The sequence below is a fragment of the Rhinoraja longicauda genome, chromosome 11 (assembly GCF_053455715.1).
Source record: "Rhinoraja longicauda isolate Sanriku21f chromosome 11, sRhiLon1.1, whole genome shotgun sequence".
In the NCBI taxonomy this organism is placed as follows: Eukaryota; Metazoa; Chordata; class Chondrichthyes; order Rajiformes; family Arhynchobatidae; genus Rhinoraja; species Rhinoraja longicauda.
Window position 1 is genome coordinate 55,396,471 of NC_135963.1, and position 13,802 is coordinate 55,410,272.

At 46.1% G+C, this 13,802-nt stretch overlaps 1 protein-coding gene across 3 annotated transcripts in view; it reads left to right on the forward strand.

The window, feature by feature from the left end:
* The first annotated feature begins 3,218 nt into the window (after positions 1-3,218).
* Positions 3,219-13,802, forward strand: part of ddr2a (discoidin domain receptor tyrosine kinase 2a) — a 140,305-nt gene continuing 129,721 nt past the window's right edge. For 2 of the 3 annotated variants that reach the window (XM_078407769.1, XM_078407771.1), the window contains exon 1: positions 3,219-3,429. The gene's annotated coding sequence lies outside the window, so the exon portion shown is untranslated. Of the gene's footprint in view, positions 3,430-12,058; positions 12,116-13,802 lie in introns of those variants that run through there. The other variant, XM_078407772.1, reaches the window with a different exon arrangement.

Below are 13,802 nucleotides of genomic sequence, written 5' to 3' on the forward strand. Positions count from 1 at the left end.
ATGTTATTCAATCAAATCAGATAATGTTATATCTAAATACAATCAGGTCAAATTCAACTACAAAAGTTTAGTTTAGTGATACAGCGTGGAAACAGCCCCTTTAGCCCACCGAGTCCACGCCGACCATTGGTCACACTATTCCCATGTTATCTAACTTTCTCATCCACTCCCGGCACTCCAGGGGCAATTTACAGAAGGTCAGTTAAAATACAAACCCGCACGCCTTTGGGATGTGGGAGGAAACCGGAGCACCCGGTAGAAACCCACGCGGTCACAGGGAGAACGTGCAAACTCCACACACAGACAGCACCCAGGGCCAGGATCGAACCCGGGTCTCTGGCGCTGTGAGGCAGCAGCTCTATCAGCTGTGCCACTGGGTGCTGCACATTCAGATAGAGCAAAGAGGAAGATACGGTGTGCAGAATATAGTTCTCAGCATTATTGCACATCAGTTCCACAGACATGAACAGGGAAGGGTAGAGGTAGTTGCCACCACTAGATATTTTCTGGTACCTCACTATTTTGGGCGGCACGGTGGCACAGCTGTATAGTTGCTGCCTCACAGCGACAGAGATTCGGGTTGGATCCTAACTAAGGGTGTTGTCGGTACGGGGTTCGTACGTTCTCCCTGTGACCACATGGGTTTTCTCCAGGTGCTCCAGTTTCCTCGCACATTCCAAAGACGTGCAGGTTTGGAGGTTAATTGGCTTCTGTAAATTGTCACTAGTGTGTAGGATAGAAATAGTGCACATTCCCATCCACATACCTGTCCAAATGTCTTTTAAATGTTGTTGTCGTAACTGCCTCAACTACCTCTGATATATCACTCGTCGGTGTGGACTCGGTGGGCTGAAGGGCCTGTTTCCATGTTGTATCTCTAAATTAAACTAAACTTTCTCACCAGTCTCTGGTCCCAAAGGTTTAGTGGAAGAACAGGGAGCCAGCCCTCTGCTGATGTCTATCATTCCGACAACATGGAAATGAGATTCTCTGGGCATCACGTTGCTTCTTGTGGGAGTTCGTTGGGTATGTTTGCCTCCCTGTTTCCTATGTTCCAGCTAGTCACCGCATTTCAAAACCTCTTCATTAACCGTTGAGCACTTTGGAAACTATTTGTGTTGGAACACTGAATTCTCTCAGCAGTGACAAAAAAATTCTGTTGATCCAGGCCAAATGAGTCAAAGTTTTCCTTAGTTCTACAAAGAAGCCTCCAAGAAGTCGTCTGGACACTCATAAGTTCATGTCATGGAAGCAGAATTAGACCATTCAGCCCATGAAGCCTACTCCGCCATTCAATCGTGGCTGATCTATCTCAACCCCCATTCTCCTGCCTTCTCCCCGTAACCTTTGACACTATTACTGATCAATCTCTGCTTTAAAAATACCCAATGGCTTGGCCTCCACAGCCATCTGCGGCAATGAATTCCACAGATTCGCCACCCTCAGTAAGGTCACAGATTCACCTCCCTCCAAAGATGCTGCCAGACCTGCCGAGTTTTTCCAGCACTTTGTGTTTTTGCACGAGATACCAGCATCTGCAGTTCCACCTGCCTCTCTCAAAAAGGGGTTGTTACATGAGATATAAAAATACCAGCCAACGAGCCTTGATATAGAAGTTAAATCAGTCACACAAGGGTGGCCGACAATTGACTTTCAATTGAGACAAAGCAACCCAAATGTGGTCCGTGCCACATTTTATTCGGGAATAAGCAAATTTTCAATTACAGTAAAATGAGAGAAAAAAAACATCAGGTATTGAATTTCTAATCCACTTTGCATAAATGGAAGCAGATTGCTTTCAGTAAAATGTAGTCTGAAGTTTAGTTCTGTTGAGTTTAGGGACACAGCATAGAAACAGGGCCTTCGCCCCGCCAAGTTCACACTAACCATCGATCACGCCTCTACTCTAGCTTCATGTTATCCCACTTTCCTCATCCACTCCCTGCACACCAGGGGCAATTTACAGGTGGCCAATTAAGCTACATACCCACACATTTTTAGGATGTGGGAGGAAACCCACCAGGTCACAGGAGGAACGTGCAAACTCCACACAGACAGCACCCGCGGTCAGGATAAAGGTCGGGTCTTTGGCGCTGTGAGGCATCAGTTCTACCCGCTACGCCACTGTGCCACCTTTTTGTGGATGGGATTCCCAATTTCTGAACCTAAAGAAGGATCTGTAGAAAAACTTGACCCGAAACCTCGCCCATCCATGTTCACCAGAGACGCTGCCAGACCTGCTGAGTTACTCCAGCACTCTGTGAAACGTCACCTATCCATGTTCTCCAGAGATGCTGCCTGACCCGCTGAGTTACCCCAGCACTCTGTGAAACGTCACCTATCCATGTTCTCCAGAGATGCTGCCTGACCCGCTGAGTTACTCCAGCACTCTGTGAAACCTCACCCATCCATGTCCTCCAGAGATGCTGCCTGACCCGCTGCGTTACTCCAGCACTCTGTGAAACGTCACCCATCCATATCCACCAGAGATGCTGCCTGACCCGTTGAGTTACTCCAGCGCTTTGTGTCTTTTTTTGTTGCTTTCAGTAATTGCGTTCTGAGACAGGAAGAAGTCTGGTTAATTCCCAAAAGCGACCCAAACAAATCTTCGAGCTACGAGGCAGCCCAACACTAATTTCCTGCCCCTTTGCACTGCTGCGGATACGCTTTTCGGACAAGTTCTAACAAAAAAAAATGTCCTTCCACAGAATCTCACGGCCGATAGTGTTTCCCATTGGCACGGCGGCGCAGCGGTAGATTGGCTGCTTTACAGCGCTTGCCGCACCAAAGACCCGGGTTTGATCCCAACTACGGGTGCTGTCTGTGCGGAGTTTGTACGTTCTCCCCGTGGGTTTTCTCCAAGATCTTCCGTTTCCTCCAGTGCTCCAAAGACGTACAGGTTTGTAGGTTAATTGGCGTGGTATAAGAGTAAAATCATCCCTAGTTCGTGTAGGATAGTGTTAATGTGCAGGGATCGCTGGTCGATGCGGACTAGGTGGGCCGAAGGGCCTGTTTCCGCGCTGTATCACTAAACTAAACTAAATTCAGTCCTTGCTGTCAGTAACAAGCAGAATCCCTCGGGCAAATGCAAGTGGGTCTAAACTGTTGTGATTGCTCCTCGTCAGGGCGTCTAATTGAAACAGTCTGTGCCTCCTGTGGAATTCTGGGATCCTTGGCTGACTCCCAAGAATTCCCAGAATGTTAGAGGTTTTTTTTTTTCCTTGCAGGCATCTTACATCAGCTCTGCTTGTGTGAGAGAGAGAGAGAGAGCGAGAGAGAGAGAGAGAGAGAGAGAGAGAGAAAGTAGGATATTCTAAGAAACGTCAAAACCAAAGTCTGATCACTGAAGATCCACAAACAAAGAAATTCATATGTATAACCATCCTGGACAGTTGTGTTGAGGGGGAAGGGCTCTTCTTCACATGAAAGGTATGTAATCCCTTCTTATAAATCCTTCGTTACCGTTCTGCAGATGGGCCGTGAGTGTTTTTTGGCTAAATCCGGGGAAGTTTATTATTTTTATTAAAGATATGGATAGATTAATCTAGCACGACTCCTTAAGAAAGTAACGGAAAGTGAAGATCGAAGAAAGTTTGTGTTTTTATGTAATACTGGTTGCAGGGAACCATAGATATTGAAAACTGATGTGGTGTGGAAGAAAAAAATTTTTTTTCAGGTAAAGTACAACTTTCTTTGCTGTCTGCATGGCAGGCATGACTAGCCGATCGCAGACAGATGGAGTTGCTGCACGACTTGAGTTGTAGCCAGGCGCACGTTTTGCGACAAAAGAAGTGGGAATCTTTCTAACTAGATGTCCCTCCTCAGATTAACTCGCACTCCATCAGCATTGTATCATCCAGTCCCGCACTCCGTAGTGCTTTCTGTCATGTTGAGTCTGCAAAGTCCCTCCATGGAGATTGAAGGTTGGATTCACAGCACTTCATTGCAATATATGTTCATAAGTTTATAAGTTATTGGAGCAGAATTAGGCCATTCGGCCCATCCAGTCTACTCCGCCATTCAATCATGGCTGATCTATCTCACCCCCTCAACCCCACTCTCCTGCCTCCCCCCCCCACTCCCCCACCCCCCCCCCAACCATAACCCCTGACACCCTGTTTTAAAGTTGTCAATTGAAGTTTAAAAATTGACCAGGACTTAAGGGAGAATTGGGAGACACAAGGAACCGTAGATACTGGTTTATAAAAACGGGCATAACGTGCCGGAGTAACTCAGCGGGTCAGGCAGCATCCCTGGAGAACATGGATAGGTGACGTTTCACAGAGTGCCGGAGTAACTCAGCGGGTCAGGCAGCATCTCTGGAGAACATGGATAGGTGACGTTTCACAGAGTGCTGGAGTAACTCAGCGGGTCAGGCAGCATCTCTGGAGAACATGGATAGGTGACGTTTCAGGTTGGACTGACGAAGGGCCAGGACTCTAATCTTTGAGAGAGATTGGTTTGGTTTAAAAGAAATTGTGGGGGAATGTGATTGATGCGATTTCTCTGATAGAGAACATGAACTCAAGGGGCTAAACTGGGTTTAGCATGATCTTTGGTTCTGTGGTTAGCAAATTTGACATAAAAGGTTGTACTCTCTGTTGGTCAATGGAGAGTAACATTCCGTGTGGACCTGGCTCCACATACCCCTCTGTTTCCTTACTGGTGACCTGGACCAACATGGTCTCCCACAGTGGCCTAAAGCATGAGTTTGACAATAGACCATAGACGATAGGTGCAGGAGGAGGCCATTCGGCCCTTCGAGCCAGCACCACCATTCAATGTGATCATGGCTGATCATTCTCAATCAGTACCCCGTTCCTGCCTTCTCCCCATACCCCCTGACTCCGCTATCCTTAAGAGCTCTATCTAGCTCTCTCTTGAATGCATTCAGAGAATTGGCCTCCACTGCCTTCTGAGGCAGAGAATTCCACAGATTCACAACTCTCTGACTGAAAAAGTTTTTCCTCATCTCAGTTCTAAATGGCCGACCCCTTATTCTTAAACTGTGGCCTGTAGTTTGAGCAAGACCTGTAGTTTGGTTTAGGCTTAGTTTAGTTTAGTTTAAAGATACAGCACGGAATCAGGCTCTTTGCCCCACTGAGTGCACGCCGACCAGCGACCCCCGTACACTAACACCATCCTGCACACACTAGGGACAATTTACAATATGCACTGCTAATTAGCCTACAAACCTGCACGTCTTTGGAGTGTGGGAGGAAACCGAAGCAGCAGGAGAAAAACCCACGTGTACAGACGGCACCCGTAGTCAGGATCGAACCCAGGTCTCTGGCGCTGTGAGGCAGCAACTCTACCGCTGCGCCACCATGCCCCCCAGTTTAATTTTAATGCAGAAACAAGGAACTGCAGATGCTGGTTTACAAAAATGGACACAAAGTGCTTGCGTAACTCAATGGGTCAGGCAGCATCTCTGGAGAATTTTGGGTGAAGACCCTTCTTTAGAGTGAGGAAGGGATCGACCTGAAATGTCGCCCGTCCAACTTCTCCAGAGATGCTGCCTGAGCCGCTGAGTTACTCCAGCACTTTGTGTCCTACTTTCTTTATCACAATTTTGAAATGGGAGTCGATTGTTATTTCCATATCTTGATTTTGGACGGCAGAGAAAGTATTAACTGAAACGTAGGAAGTTTGTTGTTTCAGTGCAGTGAGAAAACTTTGGTGTGGCGCGGAGGGAATTGGATGAGGAGTTCTAGGAGAGAGAAGATGAGACTAAAATACATTGGTTGTACGATCCTGCAGAGAGGGTGAGGGGAACTTAGGGTCCAAGGCCATTGCTCACTGGAAGTGGCAACACAAGTAGATGGAGCAGTAAAGAAGGTGTATGGTATGTTTGCCTTCATCGGTCAGGACATGGAGTATAAGATTCAGGAAGTCATGGTGCAGCTTTGTAGGACGTTGGTCAGGCCGCATTTGGAGCATGGCGTGCAGTTCTGGTCACCCCTATTGCAGGAAGCTGTGGAGATGGTGCAGAAGTGGCTTAGCAGAACACTGCCCAGATTGGAGGGCACTAGCTACAAGGCGAGGTTGGACAAACTTAGATTGTTTTCTCTGGAAGGTGGGAACCTAAGGGGAGACCTCATCTATATACTAAAACATGTGTTTGTTTGTTTGTTCCTGAACTACAGCCAAACTGGTACACGATAGCCAGACAATTTTATGCCCACCTTAATCACCGTGGTCCCTTTGGTGCTAATGGAAGAAGTTTCATTGAAATCGGTGTTATATTTTAAAAGTTATTTACATTTTAAAAGTTTAAATCTATCTAGGCAGGGAGGGGGTGGAGGGAGGGGGGAAGGGGTGGAGGGAGGGGGAAGGGGAGGAGGGAGGATAAGGGGAGTTGAGGGGGATGGAGTGGGGGGAAGGGGAAGGAGGGAAGGGGGGGTAGGGGAAGTAGGGAGGGGGTGGGGAGGGGAGGGGGAGGAGGAGGAGGAGAGGAGGGAGGGGGGGAGGAGAGGGGTGGAGGAGAGGGATGGAGGAATGGGGGGAGGGGAGAGGGAAGGGGAGGGGGGGAGGAGAGGGTGCTGCACCAATGCAGGAGAGGTTTGGGCCCAACGGGACCACTTGGTCTAGTAGGTATATAAAAGTATCAGAGGCATAGATAGGGTGGACAGTCAGAACCTTTCTCCCAGGGTTAAAGTGTCAAAGATAAGGGTGCATAGCTTTAAGGTGAGAGGGGCAAAGTGTAAAGGAGATGTACTGGCAAATTGTTTACACAGTGATTGGTGGGTGCCGCGAATGTGCTGCCAGGAGTGATGTAGGAGACAATAGTGGCATTTCAGAGACTTTTAGATCGGCACATGGATATGCAGGGAATAGGAGGATATGGATCACAGAGGAGATTAGTTTAACCTGGCATCATGTTCAGCACGGACATTACGGGCTGAAGGGCCTGTTCCTGTGCTTTCAACTGACTTGCATTGCAATTGGTAGTTTTTGAGTTTAAAAATAAGATGAAAACAACTGCAACTAATTGCCGTGTGTTGCCAAAACCGTTATGCCATTCTTATCGTTTTTCATTATCATCATCATCAACCTTCTTATCATTTTCACAATTGAAGTTTTTACAGCGCGCAAAAAGGTGAAAAGAATGCCATTTACATAAAGATTTTAAGATAATCAACAATTCAATATATTACTTCAACAGCAATTTCACAGTTTGCACTTTTCGAAATTAACTTCACATGGCTTCATTTAAAAAAAAGATGATATTGAAAAAAGAGTGCTTTAAACTCCGAAGACTGCTTATGTGGTTGAGTCTTTAAGGGAAAGGCTGTATTTTATAGCACTTTTAACTTAACAATTAAGTACCAGCTTTCATATTAGTTGACTAGGATGCGTTCTAAAAAATGAAGTCATGGATTGAAGCTATTAATTACTGGATTTACATAGTTTAGTTGAGTTTAGTTTAGAGATCGAGTGCAGAAACAGGCCCTTCGGCACACTGAGTCCGCATCGACCTGCGATCCACGCACATTAACACTGTCCTACACACACTAGGGACAATTTTACATTTACAACAAGCCAATTAACCTACAAACCTGTACGTCTTTAGAGTGTGGGAGGAAACCGGAGAAAACCCACGCAGGTCACGGGCAGAACACAGAAACTCCGTATAGACAAGCACCCTTAGTCAGGATCGAACCCAGGTCTCTGGTGCTGGAAGGCAGCAACTCTACTGCCGCGACACTGTGCCGGCCTGTACTTTGGGATGTGCTTTGAGAAGTACTTTGGGATGTTCTTGAAAGCTTTGAATAAAGTTACTTTCTGAAACAGCGCTTACAGATTTCCGATCAATTCACTTCAGTGATAAACAACTGAATGCTATTAAGTGTGTTACATGTGATACGTTCAATGCGTTACATCAATGCAAAATGTAAACATATTCAAAGTCATTAAGACATTTAGCGTTGTGTTTTTAAGTGTGTGAAACGGTACAAGGTAGAAACCTGGAGACTCTCCGCCACATTCCTCTGAATGCCAGTTTTCCGCAGTGCGTCAGAGACTAGAAACTCAGCAGAAGGCGAGACCTTATGTGTTGAGGCATGTATCTTGCTCATTTTAACAAATGGTCATTGTCAACCTCATTTCATTGTTGGATGACTTAAGATTAGACAGATGAAATGGCATCTGACTCAGAGCCCAGCTATTTTTCACTTCATCCTATTCACAATGGGTTGGAAAGAACCTGCATTTATTTTAGCACCTCGTAACATTGGAATATCCACGGGCAACTCTGGGGTGGCGCAGTGTGCAGCTGGTAGCGCTGGAACCTCACAGATCCAGATTCCCCAGGTTCGATCCCAGGCTCTGTGCGGTGCTGTCTGTGTGGAGTTTGCTCTTTCTCCTTGTGGCCTCGTGGGTTTTCTCCGGGTGCTCCGGTTTTCTCCCACATCCCAAAGACGTGAGGGTTTGTACGCTATTTCCCTCCCCACGTAAACAGTGTGTCAGGATTGGATGAGAAAGGTGGATAACATAACATAGAACTAGCGTGAAGAGGTGATCGATGGTCGGCGTGGACTCGGTGGGCTGGCGGCTCCATGCTCTATCGCTAAACTATAGACAATAGACAATAGACTATAGGTGCAGGAGGAGGCCATTCGGCCCTTCGAGCCAGCACCGCCATTCAATGTGATCATGGCTGATCATTCTCAATCAGTTCCCCGTTCCTGCCTTCTCCCCATACCCCCTGACTCCGCTATCCTTAAGAGCTCTATCTAGTTCTCTCTTGAATGCATTCAGAGAATTGGCCTCCACTGCCTTCTGAGGCAGAGAATTCCACAGATTCACAACTCTCTGACTGAAAAAGGTTTTCCTCATCTCAGTTCTAAATGGCCTACCCCTTATTCTTAAACTGTGGCCCCTTGTTCTGGACTCCCCCAACATTGGGAACATGTTTCCTGCCTCTAACGTGTCCAACTCCTTAATAATCTTATACGTTTCAATAACTAAACTGAACTCCAGCCCAACGTGGCAGTGTGGTTACCACGAGGAATGTTTGCTGGTGAAAGAAAGTATCAATGTACTGCTTGAGGGGGCGCATGTGTGGCAAGTGGGGATCAATGTGCAGTAATGCATTTGGGCAGCTCAATCGATACAAAGCAATGGTCAGATATACTGAGAAGAGCTGGAGAATAGGGGGATCTGGAAAAGGGCATCCAGAGATCCCTGAAGACAGTAGGGAGGTAGATAAACACAAAATGCTACAGTAACTCAGCAGGTCAGGCAGCATCTCTGGAGAAAAGGAATAGGTGACGTTTCGGGTCAAGACCCTTCTTCAGTCTCAACTCGAACCTCCAGCAGCATCTGCAGGTCTTTCCGACAATCAAGGAGGCAGATAAGGTTGTTCAGAAGACAAAAAAGAGCGTTTTCTTAAGGTCACAAAGTGCTGGAATAACTCAACAGGTCAAGTATCGTCTCTGGAGAACTTGGATGGATGATGTTTGGGGTCAAGACCCTTCATCAGACTGATTGTAGAGTCCTGACCCGAAACATCACTTCTCCATTTTCTCCAGAAATGCTTCCTGACCTGCTGCGTTTTTAGTTTAGTTTAGTTTAGAGATACAACGCAGAAACAGGCCCTTCGGTCCACCGAGTCTGCATCGACCAGCGATCCCAATGCACTAACACTATCCTACACACTCGAGAGCCAATTTTACAGTTTTGCAGTGTGGGGGGGAAACTCGAGCACCCAGAGAAAACCCACACAGTTCACGGGGAGAACGTACAAACTCCGTACAGACAGTCAGGATCGAACCCGGGTCTCTGGAGCTGTGAGGCAGCAACTCTACCGCTGCGCCACTGTGCCGCCCTCCAGTTACTCCAGCACTTTGTGTCTTTCTGTGTGTTACCCAGATTCTGCAGTTCTTTGTTTCTACTAAAGATAGTTGCCTTTATTGGTTGATGACTTGACTACAAGAGAGCGGAAATGGAACTGTGGAATAGCCATGCTGTGTGAACTTTGGTCATCGTACGACAAGAAGGTTGTGATAATATTAGCGGGAAACATAGTCGATTTACAAGGATGTTACTGGGACTGAAATACTTTAGTTATGAGGAGAGTTTTTGCTTGGCTGTGCTTGTTCTCACTGAAACAAAGGCTGCGGGCAGGAAATTTAATTGAGATCTACAAAGATATGATACGTCTCGGCAAAGGAAACAGGAAGGATCTAATTCGAAGAATCGTATTTCAGTTGACCAAATCAGACGTACCCAGGGAATTCAGATGCAATTTAAAATGTAATTGGTAGAAGAATTAGAGGAAAGAAAGGAAAAGAAAACAGACTGTGGTAGGGATCTTGGAACCTGATGCTTGAAAAGATTTTGGAGATACAAAAGTATGTGAGTTTAGCTTATGTAGATCCTTGGTAGTTATGAATCCATGCCTTGTACCGTAAGTTTCCATTCTTCAGGGCATTTTAGAATTTATTAAGTTCATATAATTAGGCCATTCGGCCCATCAAGTCTACTCCGCCATTCAATCATGGCTGATCTTGCTTTCCCTCTCAACTCTATTCTCCTGCCTTCTCCCCATAACCCCTGACACCATTTTACTGATAACAAACCACTTTTACAACATGGCCTTTGTTGTTGTCCAACTAGAAATTAAAGGTAAACGTATCCAATGGTTGAACGCTGCTTTATTTGTCTCACGTGCAACTACACAGTGTGTGATTGTAAGAAAATGGAGCAAAGAAAATGAGTGAAGTGTCAAGCCAGAGGGAGGGTTATGGGTGGAAGGGGAGAGGGGGAAGGGAAAAGAGGGGGGATGAAAGGGAAATGGGGGACTCTGAGATGGGAGAGGTGGGCGATGACTGTGAGGAGGAGTGGAAGGGAGTATGGTGATGGGGCAGTGGGAGAAATGAGTGCGCATAAGGGGAAGGCAAGGTGGCGCAGCGGTAGAGTTGCTGCCTTACAGCGCCGGAGACTCGCGTTCCATCCCGACTACGGGCGCTGTCTGTACGGAGTTTGTACGTTCTCCCCGTGACCTGCTTGGGTTTCTCCCAAGATCTTCGTTTTCCTCCCACACTCCAAAGACGTACAGGTTTGTAAGTTAATTGGCTTGGTAAAAGCGTAAGTTCTCCCCCGTGTACGTAGGATCGTGTTCGTGTGCGGGGATCGCTCCTCTGGATTAACTCAGCAGGTCAGACAGCCTTTCTGGAGAACACAGATAGGTGATTTTTCGGGCGGAGATTTTTCTTCAGGCTGATGAGGTCTGAGGACTGAAGACGGGTCTCGACCTGAAACGTGACCTATCCGTGTTCTCCAGAGATGTTGCCAGATCTGCTGTGTTACCTTGTGAAGTCCAGAACAAGGGGCCACAGTTTAAGAATAAGGGGGAGGCCATTTAGAACTGAGATGAGGAAAAACTTTTTCAGTCTGAGAGTTGTGAATCTGTGGAATTCTCTGCCTCAGAAGGCAGTGGAGGCCAATTCTCTGAATGCATTCAAGAGAGAGCTGGATAGAGCTCTTAAGGATAGTGGAGTCAGGGGGTATGGGGAGAAGGCAGGAACGGGGTACTGATTGAGAATGATCAGCCATGATCACATTGAATGGCGGTGCTGGCTCGAAGGGCCAAATGGCCTCCTCCTGCACCTATTGTCTATTGTCTATTGTGTATTGACTTAGAAGTATGTTTGTTTGTCATGATATTATAGAATTATTTTACATGGGCCTGTATTAACGGGTAGACACGGTTCAACATCTCACGCTAAAGGCAGCTCCTCCAACAATGCAAGACCCTGTCGGCCATTTAGTTGATGTAAAATGTCGACTTTAACTTCGAATCTTTTCCACTTTAATTACATAGCTGCTCTGATCTTTCAGGCTTTTGCGTCTCGGGATGGCGTTTTGCATGCAAGGCTCATGTGTGTTAAGCTGCAAACAGTTAGATGGGAAAGGTCGTTGGCAGTTTCACGTTAAACCCTGTGGCTGGAATTTTAAATGAAACTGCTGAGAATGTGACAAAGGCCTAATGTTCTTTGGAGGCCACATTTGAAGCTCATAAAGAATATTCATTCAATTCCTGAGGCTGAAAAGCAAAGGGATGTAAAAGCATCTTTGCACCTCTTTAAGGGCTGGATGGCATCGATTTGAGGTGAGATGGGCAAGGTTTAAGAGAGATGTTTTTTACACAGGGTGGTGGGGGGCTGGAACACTACCTGTGGTGGTGGTGGAGGCTGATGTGATAGTGGTGCCTATCTAAAAGGCACATGGATATGGAGGAACATGGATCACCTGCAGGCAGTGGAGATTAGTTAAACTAGGCATTATGTTCGGCACGGACATTGTGGGCCGAAGGGCCTGTTCCTGTGCTATGTTCTATGTTGTCAGCAAATATTGAGCCAATGAATTCTTATTTAACCAATAATTTCTTCTGCGGTTCTTATTAATCTCATAAGCCTTTATGAATTTACGATAATGAAAGATTTTGGAAGAAGTGGGCAGAACAGTTAATGCTTCTTTAGTTTAGTTTAATTTAGTTTATTATTGTCACGTGTACCAAGGTACAGTAAAAAGCTTTTTGTTGCGTGCTATCCAGTCAGCGGAAAGACTGTACATGATTATAATCAAGACAGAGTCCAGTAAGGTCCGATTAAACACAGTCCAAGGGTCTCCAATGAGGTAGATGGGAGGTCGGGACAGCTCCCAAGTTTGAACATGGCAGATGTAAATTTATAGAAGTAAAACTAAGATATAAAGGTATCCACATCCTGTCAAAAACTGTGTCTTATTTTTCTGCATCACTGAAAGTTTAGTGAGATCATTTATTTGGACAATTGCACATCAGGTCAAGAAATGTGTGCTATTTTCAAGAACCTGGTATAAATCCACACCAAGCCACAAAATATTACACAGGCCCAGTTACCACAGAAATGTAACTCTGCTCTGTTGTTTATGGGACATGGCCTTCACACAATGCTCTTTTGACAGACCGACGGAGGATTGCATTCTGGTCCCAATTGAGGAGTTTGAGAAGACTTCGGAAAGATAGTGGAAAAGATGTCATTTTGGTTCAAAACACAAAGTGCTGGAGTAACTCAGCGGGTCAGGCAGCATCTGTAGATGGATTAGACAAGTGATGTTTTAGGTTGGGGGCCTTCATAGAAACAGAGAAACATTGAAAATAGGTGCAGGAGGAGGCCATTTGGCCCTTCGAGCCAGCACCGCCATTCATTGTGATCGTGGCTGATCATCCACAATCAGTAACCCGTGCCTGCCTTCTCCCCATATCCCTTGATTCTGTTAGCCCCCAGAGCTCTATCTAACTCTCTTTTAAATTCATCCAGGCCAGTTTCCTCGCTGTATCCCGAAACTAAACTGCACGTAGTGTTCTAAATGTGATGCTCGAGAGAGAGAGAAAACAATCCAAGTTTGGCCAACCTCTCCTTTTGGCTAATAAGTTTATGAAAGTGCCCTTGAGTAATATTGCGCTGGAATGGGTGAGCTGTGAGCAGCAGACATGACACACACGGTCTCCTCCTCATTGCCTTCTGTAAAATACCACGTACACCAGACATTAGGTAATGTTGCAGATTGACAAATACCGTGAAAAAAGGTTACATTGGTCATCTGGGAACAACAAAGCCCATGTTTTTGCTTGGAAGTCGTTATCAAGTATAACTTTAACATCACAGCTATTAAAGCCAGGCCACTCTCCAAGTGCTTTTTTTCTGTTCTCTGCACAGGCGGAGATGAAACGCCTTTTCAAGCAAGTCTTCCTCATTCTGTCCGTTGTGATAATGTCCGCATTTCCCCCCCCCCTCAGAAATGCTTCAACTGTA